The following is a 23,113-nucleotide window of genomic DNA, read 5'->3' on the forward strand; positions in this document are numbered from 1 at the left end:
AAGGCCTGAACATCCATCACCATAGGCCTCTCCGCTGCTGGTAGATAAGCCAAACTCCCCAAACTCTCCGCCCGACGACTCAAAGCATCGGCCACCATATTGGCCTTGCCCGGGTGATAAGAGATAGTGATGTCATAGTCCATTAGCAGCTCTAACCACCTCCTTTGGCGCAAATTGAGGTCCTTCTGCTTGAACAGATGCTGCAAACTCCAGTGATCAGTATAGATCTCACAAGGAACACCGTACAAATAATACGTCAGATCTTCATGGCGTGAACAATAGCAGTTAACTCGAGATCATGACATGATAATTCTTCTCATGCACCTTAAGTTGTCTGGGCGCGTCCTACATCAATACAGCTCCAAGGCCAATCCTCGAGGCATCACAATAGACAGTATAAGACCCTGAACCTGTAGTCAATATCAATACTAGGGCTGTAGTCAAAGTTGTCATGAGCTTTTGAAAGCTCTCCTCACACTCCTCCGTCCACCTAAACGGAGCACCCTTCTGGGTCAGCCTGGTCATAGGTGCTGCAATAGATGAAAATCCCTCAACAAACCGGCGGTAATAACCCGCCAAGCCAAGAAAACTACGGATCTCTGTAACTGAGGATGGGCTGGGCCAACTCTGCACTGCTTTCACTTTCTTCGGATCCACCTTGATCCCCTCACTCATACTACGTGACCTAAGAATGCCACGGAATCCAACCAGAACTCGCATTTCAAGAACTTCACATATAACTTCTTTTCCCTCAAAGTCTGAAGCACTGTCCTCAGGTGCTGCTCATGATCTTCCCGACTCCGGGAGTATACCAGAATGTCATCAATAAATACAATGACGAACAAATCAAGATATGGCCGAAATACAATGTGCATCAAATGCATGAAGGCTGCTGGGGCATTGGTTAGCCCAAGTGACATAACAAGGAACTCGTAATGACCATACCGAGTCCTGAAGGCAGTCTTAGGGATATCTGGCTCTCGAATCTTCAACTGATGATAACCTGAACGCAAGTCAATCTTATGAAACACACAAGCACCCTGTAACTGATCAAACAGGTCATCAATACGAGGCAAAGGATACTAGTTCTTCACTGTAACTTTGTTTAACTGGCGGTAATCAATGCACATACGCATAGAACCATCCTTCTTCTTCACAAACAAGACAGGAGCACCCCAAGGTGATACACTGGGCCAAATAAAACCCTTATCAAGTAATTCCTGTAACTGCTCCTTTAACTCCTTCAACTCAGGAGGAGCCATATGGTAAGGAGGAATAGAAATGGGTTGAGTGCTCGGCAACAAATCAATGCCAAAATCAATATCTCTGTCGGGCGGCATGCTCGGAAGATCAGCTGGAAACACATCAGAGAAATGCCGTACTGCTGGGACTGAATCAACTGTATGGGTATCAATACTGATATCTCTCACATAAGCTAGATATGCGTCACACCCCTTCTCAACCATTCGCTAAGCTTTAAGAAAGGAAATAACTCTATTGGAAGTATGATCTAAGGTACCCCTCCACTCTACTCTCGGTACACCTGGCATAACCAGCGTCACGATTTTGGCGTGACAATCAAGAATAGCATAATGGGGCGACAACCAGTCCATGCCCAAGATAACATCAAAATCTACCATGCTGAGCAATAACAAATCGGCTCTGGTCTCAAAACAACTAAGAGCAATCAAACTCGACCGATAAACGCGGTCCACAACAAGAGAATCTCCTACAGGAGTAGAAAGCACCCCGAGTAGGAGGCGCACTAGATACCAGAGGTGCATAATAAGGCTCCTGAGGTCTAGGAGGAGCTGGAATACCACTGGCTGCTAGAAGCGCTGAATGAACGGGGCGACTCATATAACCCCTACCATGACGACCTGTAGCTGGGGCACGGGCACCAGAATAATGGCTCGACTTTCGAGACCTCTTGGCCTCCCTCTCCTCTCTATCCTGAGCATGCATGCTCTCTATCCTCCGAGCAATGCTCACCACTTGCTGATAGAAAATATCCATCTCCAACTCCCGGGCATGCTAGATCTGATGCTGGGAATAAGCCCCTCAATAAACCGGCGAACTCTCTCGCGAACCGTAGAAACCAAGGCCAATGCATGCCTAGCCAAGTCGTTGAAACAGACAGCACACTCCGAAACAGTCATAGAACCCTGGTGCCAATGCTCAATCTCTGCGCGCCATGCGTCCCTAAGGCTCTGAGGGACATACTCTCTCAAGAACATATCTGAAAACTAAGTCCATGTCAGGGAAGCTGTCTCAGCTGGACTGTCCAACTCAAAAGTACGCCACCACTGGTAGGTTGCTTCTCGAAGCTGGAAGGCAGTGAAAGAAACCCCACTCGATCCTGATATACACATAGTGCGGAGGATACAGTGACACTCCTCTAGAAATCCCTGAGCATCCTCCGATGCTAGACCACTGAATGTAGGAGGCTGGTACTTCTTGAACCTCTCAAGCCTCCTCTTCTCCTCCTCTGAAGCTACTCCCCTATCCTCGGGCTGAACTGGGGCTACAGGTTGTGCCGGTATAATCTCTGGGACATGATCAACATGCACTCGCTGCTTAGGAGTGCGCGCGGCAGGAGTCTGTGCTCCTCCCACGGCCTGAGATGTGGCTGCAGCAAGGGGAAACAACCCTACCTGAGCTAGAGTGGTGTACATGCTCATGAACTGTGCAAGGGTCTCCTGGAGACCTGGAGTAGTAGTAGCAGTAGGCGTATCAGACGACTTGGCTCTGGCTGGAGCTGCTGGTGGCTTCTCTGTAGCAGCTCGCACGGGTGCTCTAGCTGCACCACGTGCGCGTCCTCGGCCTCTACCCCGGCCCCGACCTCTGACGGCTCTAGCATGGGGCGCGGGTGTCTGGTCATCTCTGGTGGCACGTGTCCTTACCATCTGTGAGAGAATAAAAGACATAGGTTTAGAATTTGATATCAAAATCTCGCACGAATAGAAAATCAAATGAAGTGGAATTTTCCTAACAGTTACATAGCCTCTCGTAGATAAGTACAGGCATCTCCGTACCGATCCGCGAGACTCTAATAAACCGGCTTGTGATTCATGACTCCTATGAACCTAGAGCTCTAATACCAACTTGTCACGACCCAAGTTCTCCCTCCGTGAACTGTCGAGACGGCACCTAGTCTCTATGACTAGGTAAGCCTATCATTTGTTGAAAAGGGAAAAATAAAATACAAAATTAGCAAATTACGAGTAATATAATAAAGAAAGTTATAATGCCGTTTGGCATATATAATAACACTCTTTTAAACTGAACAAAACACTCCCAAAACCCGGAATCTCATGAAATCACAAGCTGGAGAGAATTTACATAGTATAGTAACTCCAGAATGTCTAAACCAAAAGTAAATACAGGAAGTCTAAAGCTAAAGGAGAGAATATAGAGGGACTTTTAGGTCTGCGGACGCGGCAGATATACCTCGAAGTCTCTGAGATTGCCCGCCTCACTGATGGAACGGCTGAGCAGAATAATCTGGATCTACACACGAAATACATGTGCAGGAAAGGGCATGAGTACACCACAGCGGTACCTAGTAAGTGCCAAGCCTAACCTCGATCGAGTAGTAACGAGGAAGGTCAGGTCCCTACTGGTTATATAAATATATAATAAGGTAAAACAATATAGAACGTGACAGTGTAATTAATATGCTAACAGTCAAATAAAGGGAAATCTTAGAAAGAAAATAACTCAGTAAGCAATTATAACAACAGGGGATGTCCCAAGATAACGTCTTGTAGTGTCACGACCTGAATTTCCCTCCGTCGGGATCGTGATGGCTCCTAACATTGAACCCGCTAGCCAAGCCAACGTTATTGATTATATTACCTTTTTCCTTTATCGTTAATAATTTACCAGATAATATAAGAAAATCAACGGAAATCAAAATGCGGAAGAACAGAATTTAACAGTTTAATTTAATACTAATACGAAATCCAGAATAGAAATTCACCCAGAACTGGTGTCACAATTTCACGGGTTGTCTACGAATACTACAAATAGTGGTCTGAACAAGAAAATACAAATATGTCTCAGCAATAGGTAAAACAAAAAAAAAACCAAGATAGAAGGGGACGCCAAGGCCTGCGGACGCCTGCAGAACTACCTCGGATCTCCACTAGACTGAAAGCAGCAACCTCGATCTACGATCTGTAGGGTCCATCACTGGGATCTGCACAAGAAGTGCAGAGTGTAGAATCAGTACAACCGACCACATGTACTGGTAAGCGCCGAGCCTAACCTCGACGAAGTAGTGACGAGGCTACGGCAGGGCATAACAATTTATATAACCTACAACAGTTTATAATAACAGAAAAAAAAGAAGTACGGAATGAAAAATAACTGGAACTTACATTAAAGAAACACAAGACCCAACCAGTCTACTAGTGTTCAACTATAACCAATCCTTAGGGAATTTCAACACCTTAATAGTAACTTCAATAGAAATAAATGCCAAAAATAATAACTGATGCGGCGTGCATCCCGATCCCACCATATAAACAATAACAATATCAATATTTCCAACAAGAACAATATTAATATTCTCCCTTATTCCCCCTTGTTGCGGCGCGCAATCCGATCCCACCTGTCCTCCCTTATTGCTCCTCAACACATATCACCCTTATTCCTCCTGTTGCGGCACGCGCCCCGATCCCACCTGTCCACCCTTATTACTCCTTGTTGCGGCGTGCAACCCGATCCCACCAGACAATCACAAATATCCGTTGTTCCTCTTGTTGTGGCGTGCAACCCGATCGCAACATATGTATGTATCAACACCAATCACAAGAATAAACACAAGGTGTTTCACAAGTTAACTCAATTTCTACAATTCTTATACTTCACTACAAAAAGGAATTTCGCTACGATTATGAAACTTCACTCATGAAACCAAATTAGCGAGACCAACCAACGTGCACCAATTAATCCATATAAACAACCGGGATAATAAAATGAAGCTACGAAACCAATAATGCCTCAACGGAAACATCAACAACTAACATGTAATAATTAAAGAATTCAATGAAGAGAACAATAGTTAACATGAAACAATTAGACATGGAACATTTGTGATCAAGTAGCAATTAAGGCATGTAAGCATTTATGATCAAGTAGCAATTAAGGCATGGGAACATTTTAAGCAGGCAGCAAATAAGACGAGAAATACTATAATAGGAAACGGGGAAGGGAAACAAACAAAAAATGGAAATTTGGTGCCGCATAGGTAATCGTCACGACACCTATACGCCACGCACATGATATTTCATTTAGCACATAAGTCGGGAATTCCTATTCTCTCAATTCAAGGTTAAACCAAACACTTACCTCAAACCAACGGAGAATTCAACACTCAACCACCACTTTACCTCTCGATTCCACCACCAATTCACACGTATCTAGCCATAATTAATTCAAATACATCAATAAATGCTAATTAAACCAATTCTAATGCATGAATATGAACTTACCAATGTTTTTCCTAACTAGTCAAAACTCGACCCCGGGCCCGCTTAGTCAAAACTCGAAGTTCGAACCAAAACCCGATTACCCATTCACCCACGAACTCAAATATGCAATTAGTTTTGAAATCAGACCTCAAATTGAGGTCCAAAACCTAAAAATCCGAGAATCCTAATTTCTACCCAAGAACACCCAATTTCCCATGAAAAACCCTAGATTTTGAAATGAAATCATGTAAAAAAGATTAAATGGATTGAAGAAAATGAGTTAGAAATCACTTACCTATGATTTGAAGAAGTTTGAGTCTTTGAAAAATCGCCTAAGGTTGTTTAGGCTTTGAGAGAAGTGTAAAATGATGTAAAATCCCGTCTGAAATTCCACTTACAGGTCGCAGATATCGCAATTGCGATCAGGGGTTCGCAATTGCGAACCTTTTGGAAGTCTGCTACCTTCACATTTCCGAAGTAAATGTCGCATTTGCGACAGAGGGCCTTCGCAATTTTCGGCCCAGTGTTCGCATTTGCGATGAGGGCCTGCCCAGGCCTGGTTCGCATTTTCGACATAGTGGTCGCATTTCCCAGGCCTGCTCACTTCGCAATTGCAAAGCCTGATCTCGCAATTGCGAGATCAGAGGCCTGTGCAAAAATACCTGATGCACAACTGAGTTTCCTAAGTCCAAAACACTCTGTGGCCTATCCAAAGCTCACCCGAGCCCTCGGCGCTCCAAACCAATCATGCACACAAGTCTAAAAACATCATACGGACTTGTTTGTGCGATCAAATCGCCAAAATAACATCTCAAACAACGGATTTAGCACCAAAACTCATGAATTTCACAAGATAGTTCAAAATTCTACTATCGCAACTAAGGGTCCGATTTATACCAAATCAACTCCGATTCTTATCAAATTTCACAGATATGACGTAAGTATTATATTAAACCTGTACCGGGCTCCGGAACCAAAATACGGGCCCGATACCATCAAGATTTTCTTAAAATTCATATAAAAGCTTTCCAGAATCGCGTCCGGACCGTGCACACAAATCGAGGAGAGATACAAGGAGGTTTTCAAGGCCTCAGAACACGGAAATGGACTTTAAAACAAAAGATGACCCTTTGGGTCATCACATTCTCCACCTCTAAAATAACCGTTCGTCCTCGAGCGGACATAGAAAAGTACCTATGTCGATGAAAAGATGAGGATATCGGCTCCGCATATCGGACTCGGACTCCTTGGTAGCTGCCTCAAAAGGCTGACCCCTCCACTGAACACGAACCGACGAATAACTTTTTGATCTCAAGTGACGAACCTGCCGATCTAGAATAGTTATCGGCTCCTCCTCATAGGTCAAGTCTTTTTCCAATTGGACAGTGCTGAAGTCTAACACGTGGGATGGATCACCGTGATACTTCTGAAGCATGGACACATGGAACACTGGATGCATAGCTAATAAACTCGGTGGCAACGCAAGTCTGTAAGCCACATCTCCCACTCGATCAAGAATCTCAAAAGGACTGATGAACCTAGAGCTTAGCTTGCCCCTCTTTCCAAATCTCATCACGCCCTTCATGGGCGACACTCGAAGCAACACTCGCTCTCCAACCATGAATGCCACATCACGAACCTTACGGTCGGCATAACTCTTTTGCCTGGACTGAGCTGTACGAAGCCTATCCTGAATGATCTTAACCTTGTCCAAGGCATCCTGTACCAAATCTGTACCCAACAACCGAGCCTCCCCCGGCTCAAACCACCCAACTGGCAATCGACACTGTCTACCATCTAATGCCTCATAAGGAGCCATCTGGATGCTCGACTGATAGCTGTTGTTGTAGGCAAACTCCGCTAATGGCAAGAACTGATCCCACGAACCTCCAAAGTCAATAACACATACTCAGAGCATATCCTCCAAAATTTGAATAGTACGCTCGGATTGTCTGTCCGTCTGAGGATGAAATGTTGTGCTCAACTCGACCCGTGTACCCAACTCACGCTGAACTGCCCTCCAGAAATACGAGGTAAACTACATACCTCAGTCCGAAATGATAGACACGGGCACACCATGAAGACGAACAATCTCCCGGATATAGATCTCCGCTTACCTCTCTGAAGAATAGGAGACTGCCACAGGAATGAAATGCGCTGACTTGGTCAGCCTATCAACAATAACCCATACTGCATCGAACTTCCTCTGAATCCGTGGGAGTCCAACAACGAAGTCCACGGTGATACGCTCCCACTTCCACTCAGGAATATCAATCTTCTGGAACAAACCACCAGATCTCTAATGCTCGTACTTTACCTGCTGACAATTCAAACACCGAGCTACATACGCAACAATGTCCTTCTTCATCCTCCTCCACCAATAATGCTGCCGCAAATCCTGATACATCTTAGCGGCACCCGGATGAATAGAATACCGGGAACTATGAGCCTCCTCTAGAATCAACTCACGAAGTCCATCCACATTAGGCACACAAACTCGACCCTGCATCCTCAAAACTCTATCATCTCCGACTGTAACCTGCTTGGCACCACCGTGCCGCACCGTGTCCCTAAGGACTAGCAAATGAGGATCATCATACTGCCGCTCTCTAATACGCTAAATAATGAAGACCAAGCGACTGTACAAGCTAGAACATGAGTGGGCTTAGAAACATCCAACCTCACGAACTGATGGTTAACGCCTGAACATCCAAAGCAAGCGGCCTCTCACCGACCGGTATATACGCAAGGCTGCCCATACTGGCTTACTTCCTACTCAAAGCATCGGCCACCACATTGGCCTTCCCCGGATGATACAATATGATGATATCATAGTACTTTAGTAGCTCCAACCACCTTCTCTGCCTCAAATTGAGCTCCTTCTGCTTGACAAATTGTGCAAACTCTTATGATGCGTGAACACCTTATATGACACGCCATATAAATAATGCCTCCAGATCTTCAGTGCGTGAACAATGGATGCTAGCTCCAAATCATGAACTGGATAATTCTTCTCGTGAATCTTCAAGTGCCGCAAAGCATATGCAATAACCTTGCCATTCTGCATCAACACCACACCAAGTCCAATACGAGATGCGTCATAATATACTATAAATGGCCCTGAACCTGTGGGCAAACCAACACTGGCGCCGTGGTCAAAACTATCTTGAGCTTCTGAAAGCTCGCCTCACACTCGTCCGACCACCTGAATTGGGCACCCTTCTAGGTCAACCTGGTCATCGGGGCTGCTATAGATGAAAACCCCTCCACGAACTGGCGGTAATAACCCGCCAAACCCAAGAAACTCTGGATCTCTGTAGCTGATGTGGGTCTAGGCCAGTCCTTGACTACCTCTATCTTCTTCGGATCCACCTGAATACCCTCTGTTGATACGACGTGGCCCAAGAATGCAACTGAACTCAACCAAAACTCACTTTTCGAAAACTTAGCGTACAATTGACTGTATCTCAGAGTCTGAAGAACGACTCGAAGATGCTGCTCGTGCTCCTCTCGGCTGCGGGAGTAGATCAAAATATCGTCAATGAAGACAATCACGGAGGATCTAAATAAGGCCAGACCAGTCGGTTCATCAAATCCATGAATGCTGTTGGGGCATTTGTCAACCCAAACGACATCACTAAAAACTCATAATGCTCGTACCGAGTGCGAAAAGCTGTCTTAGGGACATCGGATGCCCTAATCCTCAACTGATGGTAGCCAGATCTCAAATCAATCTTCAAAAATACCTTGGCACCCTGAAGCTAATCAAAAAAATCATCAATCCCTCGGTAACGGATACTTATTCTTGATGGTGACCTTATTCAACTACCGATAATCAATACACATCCTCATCGATCCATCCTTCTTATTAACAAATAACATCGGCGCACCCCAAGGCGAGACACTAGGTCTAATAAAGCCTTTATCAAGCAAGTCTTGCAACTGCTCCTTCAATTCTTTCAATTCTGGCAGGGCCATGCGATACGGAGGAATAGAAATGGGTTGAGTGCCTGGAGCCAAATCAATGCAAAAGTCAATATCCCTGTCGGGTGGCATCACCGACAGGTCTGCAGGAAATACCTCTGGAAACTCCCGAACAACTGGCACGGAATCCATAGAAGGAACCTCAGCACTAGAATCACGAACATAGGCCAAATAAGCTAAACACCCCTTTCCAACCATACTTTGAGCCTTCACATACGAAATAACCCTGCTGATAGAATGACCAAGAGTCCCTCTCCACTCCAATCGAGGCAACCCCGGCAAGGCTAAGGTCACGGTCTTGGAGTGACAATCCAATATAGCATGGTAAGGTGACAGCCAATCCATCCCCAAAATGACATCAAAATCAGCCATATCGAGAAGTAGGAGATCTACACTAGTCTCAAGACTCCCAATAACAACCACGCACGAACGATAGACACGATCTACAACAATAGAATCCCCTACTAGCATGGACACGTACACGGGAACACTCAAGGAATCACAAGGCACAACCAAATATGGGGAAAAATAAGATGACACATAGGAGTACGTAGTCCATGGATCAAATAGAACTGGAGCATCTCTACTGCAAACTGAAACCGTACCTGTGATAACTGCATCGGAGGCCTCAGCCTCGGGCCTAGCTGGAATAGCATAACATCGAGGCTGGGCCCTACCACCCTGAACTATATCTCTGGGACGATCTCCTGCTGGCTGGCCTCCACCTCTAGCGGCATGGCCTCCACCTCTGATGGCCTGACCTCTACCTCTAGCGGGCTGACCCCTACCCCTGGCTCCCTGACCTCTACCTCTAGCTGGCTGGGCCGGCAGTGCCTGAATCATGGCACGAGAACTCTGCTGCTGCGACTGAGCACCCACTAATCTCGGACAAGCCCTCCGAATATGACCATACTCACCACACTCAAAACATCTACCCGAATACTGTGGCTGAGGAAACTGAGACTGACCCTGACGGGCTGGCTGACCACGATAATAACTCTGAAGAGGAGGTGCTCTGATGGGAGCTGGCGGTGCACTATGAGCTGGCTGCCCTGAAGGAGGTACATAAGGACCACGACTCCCTGAAGCTCCATGGGATGCCGAAGCGCTTAATGAAACGGCCTGGAATGGTGGCCTCTACCAAAAGAATCCCTGCCTCCAAACGAGGCACCACTCAACCTGCCAGAATGATGTGTCCTCTTGTCAGACCCCTCCGCTACCCTGAGCTAGAACCATCTCGACTCGTTTGGCCACATTGGGTGCATCCTGGAAAGAAATCTCGCTCTCTGTCTTCTTAGTCATCTGCAATCTGATAGGCTGAGCGAGTCCCTCAATGAATCTCCTCTCCCCCTCTCTCTCGGTGGGAAGTATAAGAAGAGCATGACGGGCCAAGTCAATAAATATGGTCTCGTACTGAGTGACGGTCATAGAACCCTGCTGAAGACGCTCAAATTGCCTCCGATAGTCCTCTCTCTGAGTGATAGGGAGAAACTTCTCCAGAAATAGCTGAGAAAATTGATCCCAAGTCAAAGCAAGCGACCCAGCTGGTCTAGCCAAATAGAAATCCCTCCACCATTTCTTGGCGAAACCTGATAAGCGGAAAGCAGCAAAGTCGACCCTATTGGTCTCCACTATCCCCATGTTCCGGAGAACCTTATGACAACTGTCGAAATAATCCTGGGGATCCTTTGAAGATGTACCGCCATAGGTAGTAGTGAAAAGCTTGGTGAATCTGTCCGACCTCCATAAAGCATTTGTAGACATGGTTGCTCCATCGCCGGTCTGAGCCACAACACCCGGCAGGACTACCCCAACTGGCTGAGCTGCTAGAGTCTGAAACTGGGGAGCCATCTGCTCCTGTGTGTGAGTAGCGGGAGTCTGTACTCCTCCCCCAACACGAGAGATGGCTGGTGCTACTGGAAGTATGCCTGCCTGAGTGACACTCTCCATAAGGCCCACTAGACGGACCAGAGCATCCTGGAGTACCGGGGTAGCTATGAACCCCTCTGGGACCTGAGCTGGTCTCGCTAGAACGGTCTGGGCCAGAACCTCATCATCAAACTCAACCTGAGGCTCCATCGCTGGTGTTGGTGCTCTGGGCTGTGCTCTACCTCTGCCTCGGCCTCTAGCACGGCCTCGGCCTCGTCCTCTGCCCCTCGTAGGAGCTGCCATCGGGGGCTCTGGATGCTGATCAACTGATGAAGCGGTACGCGTTCTCTCCATCTGCAAAAGGATAGAGTAGAGAGTGCAATTAGCATTGAGAGATCAAACTGCAAGACAGAGACGAATAGAAGCGAAACTGTTCCTAACTTCGTAGCCTCTGGGGTATAAGTACAGACGTCTCCGTACCGATCCCCCATATTCTACCAAGTTTGTCCGTGAATTGTGAGACCTAAGCAACCTAGAGCTCTGATACCAACTTGTCACGACCCGAATTTCCCTCCGTCGGGACCGTGATGGCACCTAACATCGAACCCGCTAGGCAAGCCAACATTATTGATTATTTTACCTTTTTCCTTCATATTTAACAATTTACCAGATAATATAAGAAAATCAGCGGAAATCAAAATGCAGAAGAATTGAATTTAACAGTTTAACTTAATACTAATACGAAATCCATAATAGAACTTCACCCAGAATTGGTGTCACAATTTCACGGACTGTCTACGAATACTACAAATAGTGGCTTGAACAAGAAAATACAAATCTGTCTCAAAAATAGGTAAAACTAAAAGAAGCAACATAGAAGGGGACGCCAAGGCCTGCGGATGCCTACAGGACTACCTCGGGTCTCCACTAGACTAAAGGCAGCAACCTCGATCTACGGTCCGTATGGTCCAGCACTGGGATCTGCACAAGAAGTGCAGAGTGTAGCATTAGTACAACCGACCCCAAGTACTGGTAAGTGCCGAGCCTAACCTCGACGAAGTAGTGACGAAGCTACGACGGGGCATAACAATTTATATAAATGCAACAGTTCATAATAACAGAAAAAAGAAGTACGGAATGAAAAATAACTGGAACTTGCATTAAAAGAACACATGACCCAACCAGTCTACTAGTATTCAGCTATAACCAATCCTTAGGGAATTTCAACACCTCAATAATAACTTCAACAGAAATAAATGCAAAAACAATAACTGATGCGGCGTGCATCCCGATCCCACCATATAAACAATAACAATATTAATATTTCCAATAGTAACAGTATCAATATTCTCCCTTATTCCTCCTTGTTGCGGCGCGCAACCCGATCCCACATGTCATCCCTCATTGCTCCTCAACACATATCACCCTTATTCCTCCTGTTGCGGCGCGCAACCCGATCCCACATGTCCACCCTTAATACACCTTGTTGCGGCGTGCAACCTGATCCCACCAGACAATCACAAATCTCCCTTATTCCTCCTGTTGCGGCATGCAACCCGATCCCAACATATGTATATATCAACACCAATCACAAGAATAAACACAAGGTGTTTCACAAGTTAACTCAATTTCCACAATTCTTATACTTCTCTACAAAAAGGAATTTCTCTATGATTATGAAACTTCACTCATGAAACCAAATTAGCGAGACCAACCAACGTGCACCAATTAATCCATATAAACAACCGGGATAATAAAATGAAGCTACGAAACCAATAATGCCTCAACGAAAACATCAACAACTAACATGTAATAATTAAAGAATTCAATGAAGAGAACAATAGTTAACATGAAACAATTAGACATGGAACATTTGTGATCAAGTAGCAATTAAGGCATGTAAGCATTTATGATCAAGTAGCAATTAAGGCATGGGAACATTTTAAGCAGGCAGCAAATAAGACGAGAAATACTATAATAGGAAACGGGATGGGAACACCTATATGCCACGCACACGATATTTCATTTAGCACATAAGTCAGGAATTCCTGTTCCCTCAAGTCAAGGTTAAACCAAACACTTACCTCAAACCAACGGAGAATTCAACACTCAACCACCGTTTTGCCTCTCGATTCCACCACCAATTCACACGTATCTAGCCATAATTAATTCAAATACATCAATAAATGCTAATTAAACCAATTCTAATGCATGAATATGAATTTCCCAATGTTTTTCCCAAAAAGTCAAAACCCGACCCTGGGCCCGCTTAGTCAAAACTCGATGTTCAAACCAAAGCCCGATTACCCATTCACCCACAAACTCAAATATGCAACTAGTTTTTAAATTCGACCTCAAATTGAGGTCCAAATCTCCAAAATTCGAAAATCCTAATTTCTACCCAAGAACACCCAATTTCCCATGAAAAAACCCCTAGATTTTGAAATGAAATCATGTAACAGGTCGCAGATATCGCAATTGCGATCAGAGGTTCGCAATTGCGAACCCTTGTAAGTCTGCTACCTTCGCATTTGTGACAGAGTGCCTTCGCAATTTTTGGCCCAGTGTTCGCATTTGTGACGAGGGCCTGCCCAGGCCTGGTTCCCATTTGCGACATATTGGTCGCATTTCCCAGGCCTACTCAGTTCGCAATTGCGAAGCCTGATCTTGCAATTGCGAGATCAGAGGCCTTTGCAAAAATACCAGATGCACAGCTGAGTTTCCTAAGTCCAAAACACTCTGTGGCCTATCCAATACTCGCCCGAGCCCTGGGGGCTCCAAACCAATCATGCACATATAAGTCTAAAAATATCATACAGACTTGTTCGCGTGATCAAATTGCCAAAGTAACATCTCAAACAACGGATTTAACGCCAAAACTCATGAATTTCACAAGATAGTTCAAATTTCTATTTTCGCAACCAAGGGTTCGATTTATACCAAATCAACTCAGATTCTTACCAAATTTCACAGATATGACGTAAGTATTACTCCCTCCGTTCCAATTTATGTGTACCTGTTTGACTAGGCACGGAGTTTAAGAAAAAATGAAGACTTTTTGAATTTGTGGTCCTAAACAAGTCAAAAAGGTCCCCAGAGTATTTTTGTGGCTATAAAAGCTTCTCATTAAGGGTAGAATTGTAAGTTTATGCTAAATTGTTACCAAATTTAGAAAGGGGTCATTCTTTTTGGAACGGACCAAAAGAAAATAGGTTCACATAAACTAGAACAGAGGGAGTATATTAAACCTGTACCGGGCTCCGGAACCAAAATACGGGCCCGATACCATCAAGATTTTACACCATTTCATTTTCAAAAGTCCTTATATTTTCCAGCAAACAATTTTCTTTAAAAATTCTTTCCTCGGGCTACGGACCTCGGAATTCGATTCCGGGCATACGCCCAAGTCCCATATTTTACTACGGACCCTATGAGACCGTCAAATCACGGGACCGGGTCCGTTTACCAAAAATGCTGACCAAAGTCAACTTTAATCAATTTTAAAGGCCAAATTTAATATTTTTCTTAAAATTCACATAAAAGCTTTCAGGAAGCACGCCCGAACCGCGCACGCAAAACGAGGAGATATACAAGGAGGTTTTCAAGGCCTCAGAACACGTAAATGGACTTTAAAATAAAAGATGACCCTTTGGGTCATCAGATGTAGTCCCAAACATAAATGTGCCGAGGATCTCCTGGGATGCCGTCACGTAGTCCAAAAGTAAATAGCTAGTACAGGGGGATCTCCCGGGATACCGTCCCGTAGTCCCAAATAATAAAGCGCAGGGGGATCTCCCGGAATACCGTTCCGTAGTCCCAACGTAAACAAGCAAGGGGGATCTCCTTGGATACCATCCCGTAGTCCCAAAGTAAACACACAACAGTCTCAGAAAGGATCAACAGTTGTATTCAAGAAAAACAGGGGTTTCTACTCTAAACATGCTACATAGAAAATCAAGTAAGCAGTTAAGGCAGATAAGGCAGTTAAGCCACATAATCATGATTTCCTAAGCTAAATAGGAACTTCAAGTACAAGTATTTCTCAATTAAGGAAAACACAGATATTTACTTAATGAAAATGGAGTTTTTCAACAATTAGCACGTGTACGCACTCGTCACCTCACGTATACGACATTCATATAATAACAGCACCAAAATCCTAAGGGGAGTTCCCCCATACAAAGTTAGGCAAGCCACTTACCTCGAACCAAGCTCAATCAATCCAAAATCACGCCTGTCGCGCCCCTTTTTTCCTCCTCGCGGAGAAGTCCGGGTTTCGACATTCATGGGGGAACAACTCGTTTCCTTTTGGGAATTGGGTATTTGAAGAATCGTCACCTAACGGATTACGGTGCGTTAGGGCACCTAGAGCGATTAACTCATGTAACTAGTTTGCATTACCAGAGGTTAGGGTAAGGGCTCGAAAAAACCTTGAGGGGAAGGTGTTAGACACCCCTCGCGGTCCACAACGGTGGGTCCCGGCCAAACTTAAACTATATGAATTAGTCAAATAACAAGTAAGCAAGTATTTGCAAATAAAGTAGCTTTCCCCATCTAAATGCATATATGGTCAAGGATGTTCAAATAGTGAAGATAAAAGAAGTTTGGACAGCTTATACATGTATAAGTAAAGAAAAGAAAATTTAGAGAATTTAAACACACACAGAAATTGGGAGAGGGAAGTCTTAAGTTGATTAGCCTACAGGATCATACCCATGCAATGCCCGGTAATCACTCCTCAATGAAAGGGGCTACACGTGACATTAATGCACAGGTCATCATATCCTTTTACTACCCATTACCCTCCCCCTAGTGGTTATAAGCGAGTTTAATTAACGGCCTCTAAGCGTGCTGCTACCTGTCCCTTCCTTGTGGTCCTGGAGGAATTTGGGACCTCTAAATCTGGACAGTTTTAGACAGCCTAAGGTTTATAAAAGGTAAAAATCTAGGCGACAAGCAAATAACATATAGGACAAGCAAATGAAGACAAGCAGTTAGAAGGCTCACATTTACCTCCGCATGTATATAGGCAAACAAACAGCACGTCTAAAACACAGGTTTTGAAGAAAGTTCAGAAATCCTAAGAGCATGGTATCTAGATGAATGTAGATTCAGGATATGCATAAGGAAAGAGGCAGAATCCTAACCAGTTTGCCTACTGGTTTTATAGCCTGTTAAGCCTAGATAATTTCATACATAAACAGAACTGGTTTCAATTTTAACGCCCTAAGGTTTGCCTAAGTGTGTATATGCAGTCACAATTCTGGAAAACATTTTAAAGTCCTTTATCCTATAGGCATGCTTTCTAGTGACATTAATTAACACAACGTAGAAGACCATTAAAGAAACGAGTAGGATAATTAATTAAACTGATTCAGAACCTATAGGCGTGAGTTCTAATCAAACTGATTTTAGATCCTATGGGCATGAGTTCTAATTAAAACTGATTTTAGATCCTATAGGCATGAGTTCTAATTAAAACTGATTTTAGATCCTATGGGCATGATGTCTAATCATGTAAAATAAAGAAGGCAGAACTTATTTGAACCAAAGAAAAACCCTATAGGCATATTATCTAACAAAACACATTTGAACCAAAATGAACCCTATAGGCATGTTATCTAACAAAACATATTTGAACCAAAGTAAAACCTATAGGCATGTTATCTACCCAACTTTACCCACAGTATACAACTACCCTCCCTTTTCACTAGTCACCCCATTATCTGTTTATACTTAATTATTACAGACCAATGATTGAATAAAAAATACATAAATAGAATATAAATTAAGCTATAGGGAGCCAGAAGTAGGCCCAAAGCAAATCCTGGTGTACCAGGCCTTCAGTAGTCTCAAATGCCCAAGATTCATTGCCACATTTGTGTCCATGTGTGTCAAAGTTCCCTAAGGACCTCAAGGATCCCGGGCAGGGCTCACACCCAGACTTTCTCAAATAAAGACTGATTATGTGCATTGTGGAAGAGCCAGCCCTGATATGTCAGAGTTCAAAGATATCTCAGGGACCTCTAAGCAATATACATACTAGAGGGGCAGGACTTAATAACCTAAGAATAAGTGAGAGTGTTTGACATGATTTGAAAGAGTTTTGGTAAACAGTATGGAGAGGATTCTTAGAAGTAAATAGGTTTTCTAAAAATACAGTACTGATTTGGAGGTAAAAACAGCTTGAGAAAAAGTATGAGAAACACTTTTAAGTCAAACACAAATCACAGAACAACCATTATTCAGAAACACTTGGCAAGCAGGTTCCACACAAGGAAAGAGGGGTTGGGGACACATAGAATACACCTTAGTGTATAGTGGAGCACATAAACAACAGGGTGCATAGAATTCTCAAGGGGTTCTACAGAACTAATAGGTTAGATATAATGTAAGTCATTAAAACATGAAGCAAAGATCACAGCAGAAATATGTTGAGGACACATAAACAACACAATTAGAGTTACCCTGGAGAGACTAGATAACTTAGCAGGAGTAAGGCAGAACATGCAAGAACTTAAATGTACAGACTAGGCGAGTATCAACAAGTGTAGACATGCTAATCACACGCTTAACAAAACAAAGTTTAGGCATGCTCCATAAACAGTAGTCAGGCAAACAGGCTAATCACGTATGGAGCAAGACAGTGTTAGACATGTTAACCAAGATAGTAAACAGGCAAATAAAGTGGAGACATGGTAATCACATATTGAACAAGGTGTATTAGGCAAGCTAGATAAGCAGTAAACAGAAGCAGGAATGAACTCAAGACTGATGAACTAAGGCAGTAAATAAACACATAGGTTTAGATTCTAAAATTTAATCAGAGGCATACCAGTTAGGGAAAGAGAACACGAGATGTAAGATAGGTGTTGTGCAATTTTCAGCCTTGGCTTACAGCCGGCTAGACTAATGAAGATCACAAGTAGCAGGAAGAACATGGAACTTTTTTAGAGTGTAAGAGTAGTTGATGAACTAATGTTCGTGTCTAAGAAGTTAAATAAAAGAGTTTATATAGTAGTCCAAAAGTAGAGCAAATAAGGTAAAATAATCAATAATCAGCAATTAAGGGATCTCAGAATCTATCACACAAAGAGATTCAGCATAGTCTTCTCCTTTAATTGAGGAAAATTAGCCAACGGTAATGACAGGAACTAGTTAAGGCAAGAGGTTCAATCAGACTGAGTAAAGAAGTAAAGAATCAGAGGCCTTATTAAGGAAATGAGTTCAAATCAAACCAAATAAAGAATTTCAGAATAAAATAATCAAGGGTTTAATTAAGAAAATAATCATGTAAAGAATCAGTAAATATACAGCAATCAATTAAGGCAAGAATGGCCGATTAAGGTCATAAACATGGAAATAATCAAGAATCATGCACACGAAATTCTGACAGAGCATATCACTCAACAATTCTGGAAAGAACATGTCAATTCTCATAAACAAAATAGGTTGAGTGAAACTTTTAGGAACACAGAGAATTTAGACGGAAAATAATTCAAAACCCTAATTTGAAAACGCTTAAAGAAGGAAAACAACCATGGAAAACTTGAAAGCATGTCAACACACAGAGGCTTGAACAAACAGAAATCATATAAATCAAAACCTGAAATAGTGTAGTGTTTAAAAACCGGTTAGTAGTAGATAAGTAAAAGAACCTAAAAGAATAGCCATGGAAGTTTGAAAATACTTCACATACCCAGAGGTTCGACCAATAAACAACAAGAAAAACAAACCCTAATATAACAAAATGTTCAAAAATCGATTAATCAGTAGAGAAATAAAGGAGCCTTGAGGAAAAAGCAATGGCAAACTCAAATCGTTCCAGATCTACAAGGATCTGGACGGATTCAAGTCCAAATGCTAAGTTTTGAAGAAAAGAGAGAGGGTAAAGAGAAACTGGCCCTTGAATCAAAGATTTGAGCCGTGAAACTTTGATAGAAAGCACTCACAGACCATAGACAGGCTCTTTGAAGAGTTTTGAATGAGATCTGGACCAGATCTCTTCGAGGTCCTTCCACGAAACCACACAAATCGAGCAACCAGGGGAGATAGGAGACGAGTAGAGGCCTCGTACAGCCATGGGAAGCCATAGATCGGGTAGGCATCAAGGGGATTAGGGCTGGTTCTGGGTGGCGGCGGATAGGGTTAAGTTTGGTTTCAGAGAGAGTTGGAGAGGAAAGGGTTTCAGGGGCGGCGGGTGTAAGCAAATGGCTAGGGTTTGGGGGTCGTTGGGACTAAAAATGGAAAGGGGTGATGGTGGCCGTTGATCTCTGTGATCAACGGCCACGATTAAAAGGGTTTGGGGGCCGGTTTGGATGTTATGGGTTTGGACTGGTTTTTGATTTAATTGGGATTTTGGGGGGTGTTTAATTTAGGCTAAAAATACGAAAATAAGAGGTTCATTTATTAAATGCCCATTTAATTGATAAAACAATTTTTAAAAATAACTAATAGGTTGTAAAAAATGATTTTCATGCCTGGAAATATTTTAAAATAATTACTTAATATTTTAAAAATATAAGAGGATATTTTGTGGTAAAATAATATAATAATGCAAGCATAGGCTATAATTGCAAAGTAATTGCAATTGCATCCTAAAAATACAAATGTGGCTATTTTTGCAATAATTGAAACTTAGTACAAATGCAAATGATAAAAGTAAGCCACAAATATTATTATAAAACTATTGTTGATGCAATCAGTGATTCTTTTATAAATAAAATGCTGGGAGACATTATTTAAAATATTTTAAAAATGCAGAAATTGTATAAAAAATACTAATTGATGCCAATGCATAGTTTTTGAAAGTATTATGGGAAAAATTGGGTATCAGCAACGCCCTTGCCACGAGTATCCAACTCCGAGTGGCCCAAATCTAATCAAATAAATTCATAATGTAAATATAACTACAGCCAACAAGTTTAGCTAAAGGAATCGAAGCTAAGGCAAGAAAATGGCAAAAACGCCCAAAAATCCTCCCTAGGCCCACGTCTCGGAATCGGGTAAAAATTACGGATTATGAATACTCATTCACTCACGAGTCTAACCAAACCAAAATCACTCAAATCCGATACCAAAACCTCGATCAAAATCCCAAAACTCGGCCTAAGAACTTTTCCTCAATTCTCCCAATTTTTCACCCCAAATCTGAAATTTAACGATGAATTTAAGCTTAGATTAATAGGATACAATCATAAAGGGGTTAGGAATCATTACCCACTAATCTTCTCTTCAAAATCCCCACAGAATCGCCTTCCCCAGAGCTCCAATTTGATTTTTTTCAAGTTATGAACTCAAACCCTCGATTTTTCATATTTCTGCCCAGCGATTTCCGCTTCTGCGGTCATGGGGCCACATCTGCGGCTGGGTAACCGCACCTGCGAAATTTCATTAAACCCCGAGGCGCCGCACATGTGCTCCACTCCTCGCAAATGCGCTCCCGCTTCTGCGGTCCTTGAGCCGTATCTGCGACCAACATCCTTCAAGCCTCCGACCGCATCTGCGGTTGCCTAACCGTTTTTGCGGCGCCGCACCTGCGGTCCAAACTCCGCAGGTGCGAAACCAATAGGTTCAGCAACTTCAGCAATTGCCTAAGTCCAAAACTACTTCCGTTAAGCATCTGAAACTCACCCAAGTCCCCCGGGACCTCAACCAAACATGCCAACCAATCCTAAAACATCATACGAACTTATTTCAATCCTTAAATCACATCAAACAATGCTAAAACCACGATTCACCCTCCAATCCAAGCCTAATGAACTTGAAATCTCAAGAATTCTACAACCGATGACAAAATCAACCAAACCAAGTCCGATTGACCCCAAATTTTGCACATAAGTCGCATTCAATACTACATAACTATTCCAACTTTCGGAATCAGATTCCGACCCTGATATCAAAATTTCACTATCGATCCGGAAACTTCAAAAATTCATGTTTCGGCATTTCAAGCCTAAATAAGCTACGGACCTCCAAAACACAATCCGAACACGTCCCTAAGCCCGAAATCACCCAACGGAGCTAACGGAATCGATGTAATTTCATTTTGAGGCCGTCTTCACACTGTTCCGACTACGGTCCAAATTCTAAAGCTTAAGCTCTCATTTAGGGACTAAGTGCCCCAAAACACCCCGACACTCAAAATGAATCTTCCCGTCAGGTCACAATAGCAGAAATAGACACGGGGAAAGTAGTTAATAGGGGATCGGGGCGTTAATTCTCAAAACGACCGGCCGGGTCATTACAATATACGCCGTTAAAATATTTGTTTTCCATGTATTCTCTTTATTTCGTGAATTATCTTATTTCATGCCTTAATTGTTACATGCTTTAATTGCCTTCTATGTCGTATTTTGTTATTTGTCATTTAATTATTCTTATATTGAATTGTTCGTTCCTTCCATGACTCTGTGCTTATTTGCTACTTGCCTTAACTGTTTTACTTGCACACCTTAATTGTCTCGTGCTTTACTTGCCTTGTTGTTTTCGTAATATTTTTTGCATCCTTTTATTATTACATGATTCCTCTATTGCCTTGCACTCATACTCTTTGATTGTAGAAATTCTTATAAATTGAGTTATTGGATTATTTATGTTTGTTGAAATTGTTTGTGGATCGGGTTGTACGTCGCAAAGGGAATTAAAGGATAGTAAATTAAAATGGTGGAATAAGGAAGGATTATGATATTAATAAACAATGATATGGTGGGATCGGGTTGCGCGTCGCAATGGTTTGTGTACGTAATACTTGATTTTGATAAATGATGATATGGTGGAATAAGGGAGGATTATGATATTGATTAATTATGATTTTGATAAATGATGATATGGTGGGATCGGATTGCACACCGCAACGGATTATTTAAGTTATACTTGATATTGATAAAGGATGTTACGGTGGGATCGGGTCGCGTGCCGCAACGGATTGTGTGTGTTGTACTTGTTGTTGTTGTTGTGTTAGTTTCAACATTTTTATATGAGGTTACGAAGTTTGTTGTTCTGGGCTTTCTAATAGTGAGTTTGAATTTATTTTCATAAACCAACTGGTTCGCCAACTTTTCCTATTGTATTCATGAATACATTAGCTTAAATACATCGAATACACTCTATAACAAGTTAAAACATAGCTATAGGAAGTAATTTAGTAAATGGTAGCTATAGCAAGCTAATAATCACTAAAACATAGTGGTTTCTGAAAATTTCTCTTATTGAAAAGTAACAATCACTCTCAAGCTATTAGAATTAAATAAAAATATATAAAAGAAATATTTGTTGGCTTCACATTATGTATAAGTCAAACTCGAGAATAACTCGCAAATTGACAAATCATTTAGTACAATTAGATAGAGTAATGTTAAATTTTTAAAAAAAGTTCGGGGTTATATATTTAGTATTCTGATAATATAATATCACATATAGTTTGAATTCGAATCAATAGATCAAATTCAATTGCTTGATTGTTTCTTTAAAATTGCATTAGCCTATTGAAAGCAACTTTTAACATGCAAAAAAAAAAAAAAGGAAAATATTACCATGAGTCTTTTTCAATTGTGTCTAAGTGTCTAGCAATATCATACGATATTTAAGTTTATATTATATTCACCTGATATATCAAGCCTTCCTGAAATTTAATAACATTTATAACTATTTGGACAAATAACAATTAGGGACATGTCTAATGAAATTTAAGTTGGCTTCTCAATTAATCTATATACATGTCATTTTTTAATTTCATTATATTAATTTAAAAAAAGAACTCATGAAAACATTCTCCCACTTCA

This window comes from Nicotiana attenuata, unplaced genomic scaffold (genome assembly GCF_001879085.1).
Source record: "Nicotiana attenuata strain UT unplaced genomic scaffold, NIATTr2, whole genome shotgun sequence".
NCBI classification, from domain to species: domain Eukaryota; kingdom Viridiplantae; phylum Streptophyta; class Magnoliopsida; order Solanales; family Solanaceae; genus Nicotiana; species Nicotiana attenuata.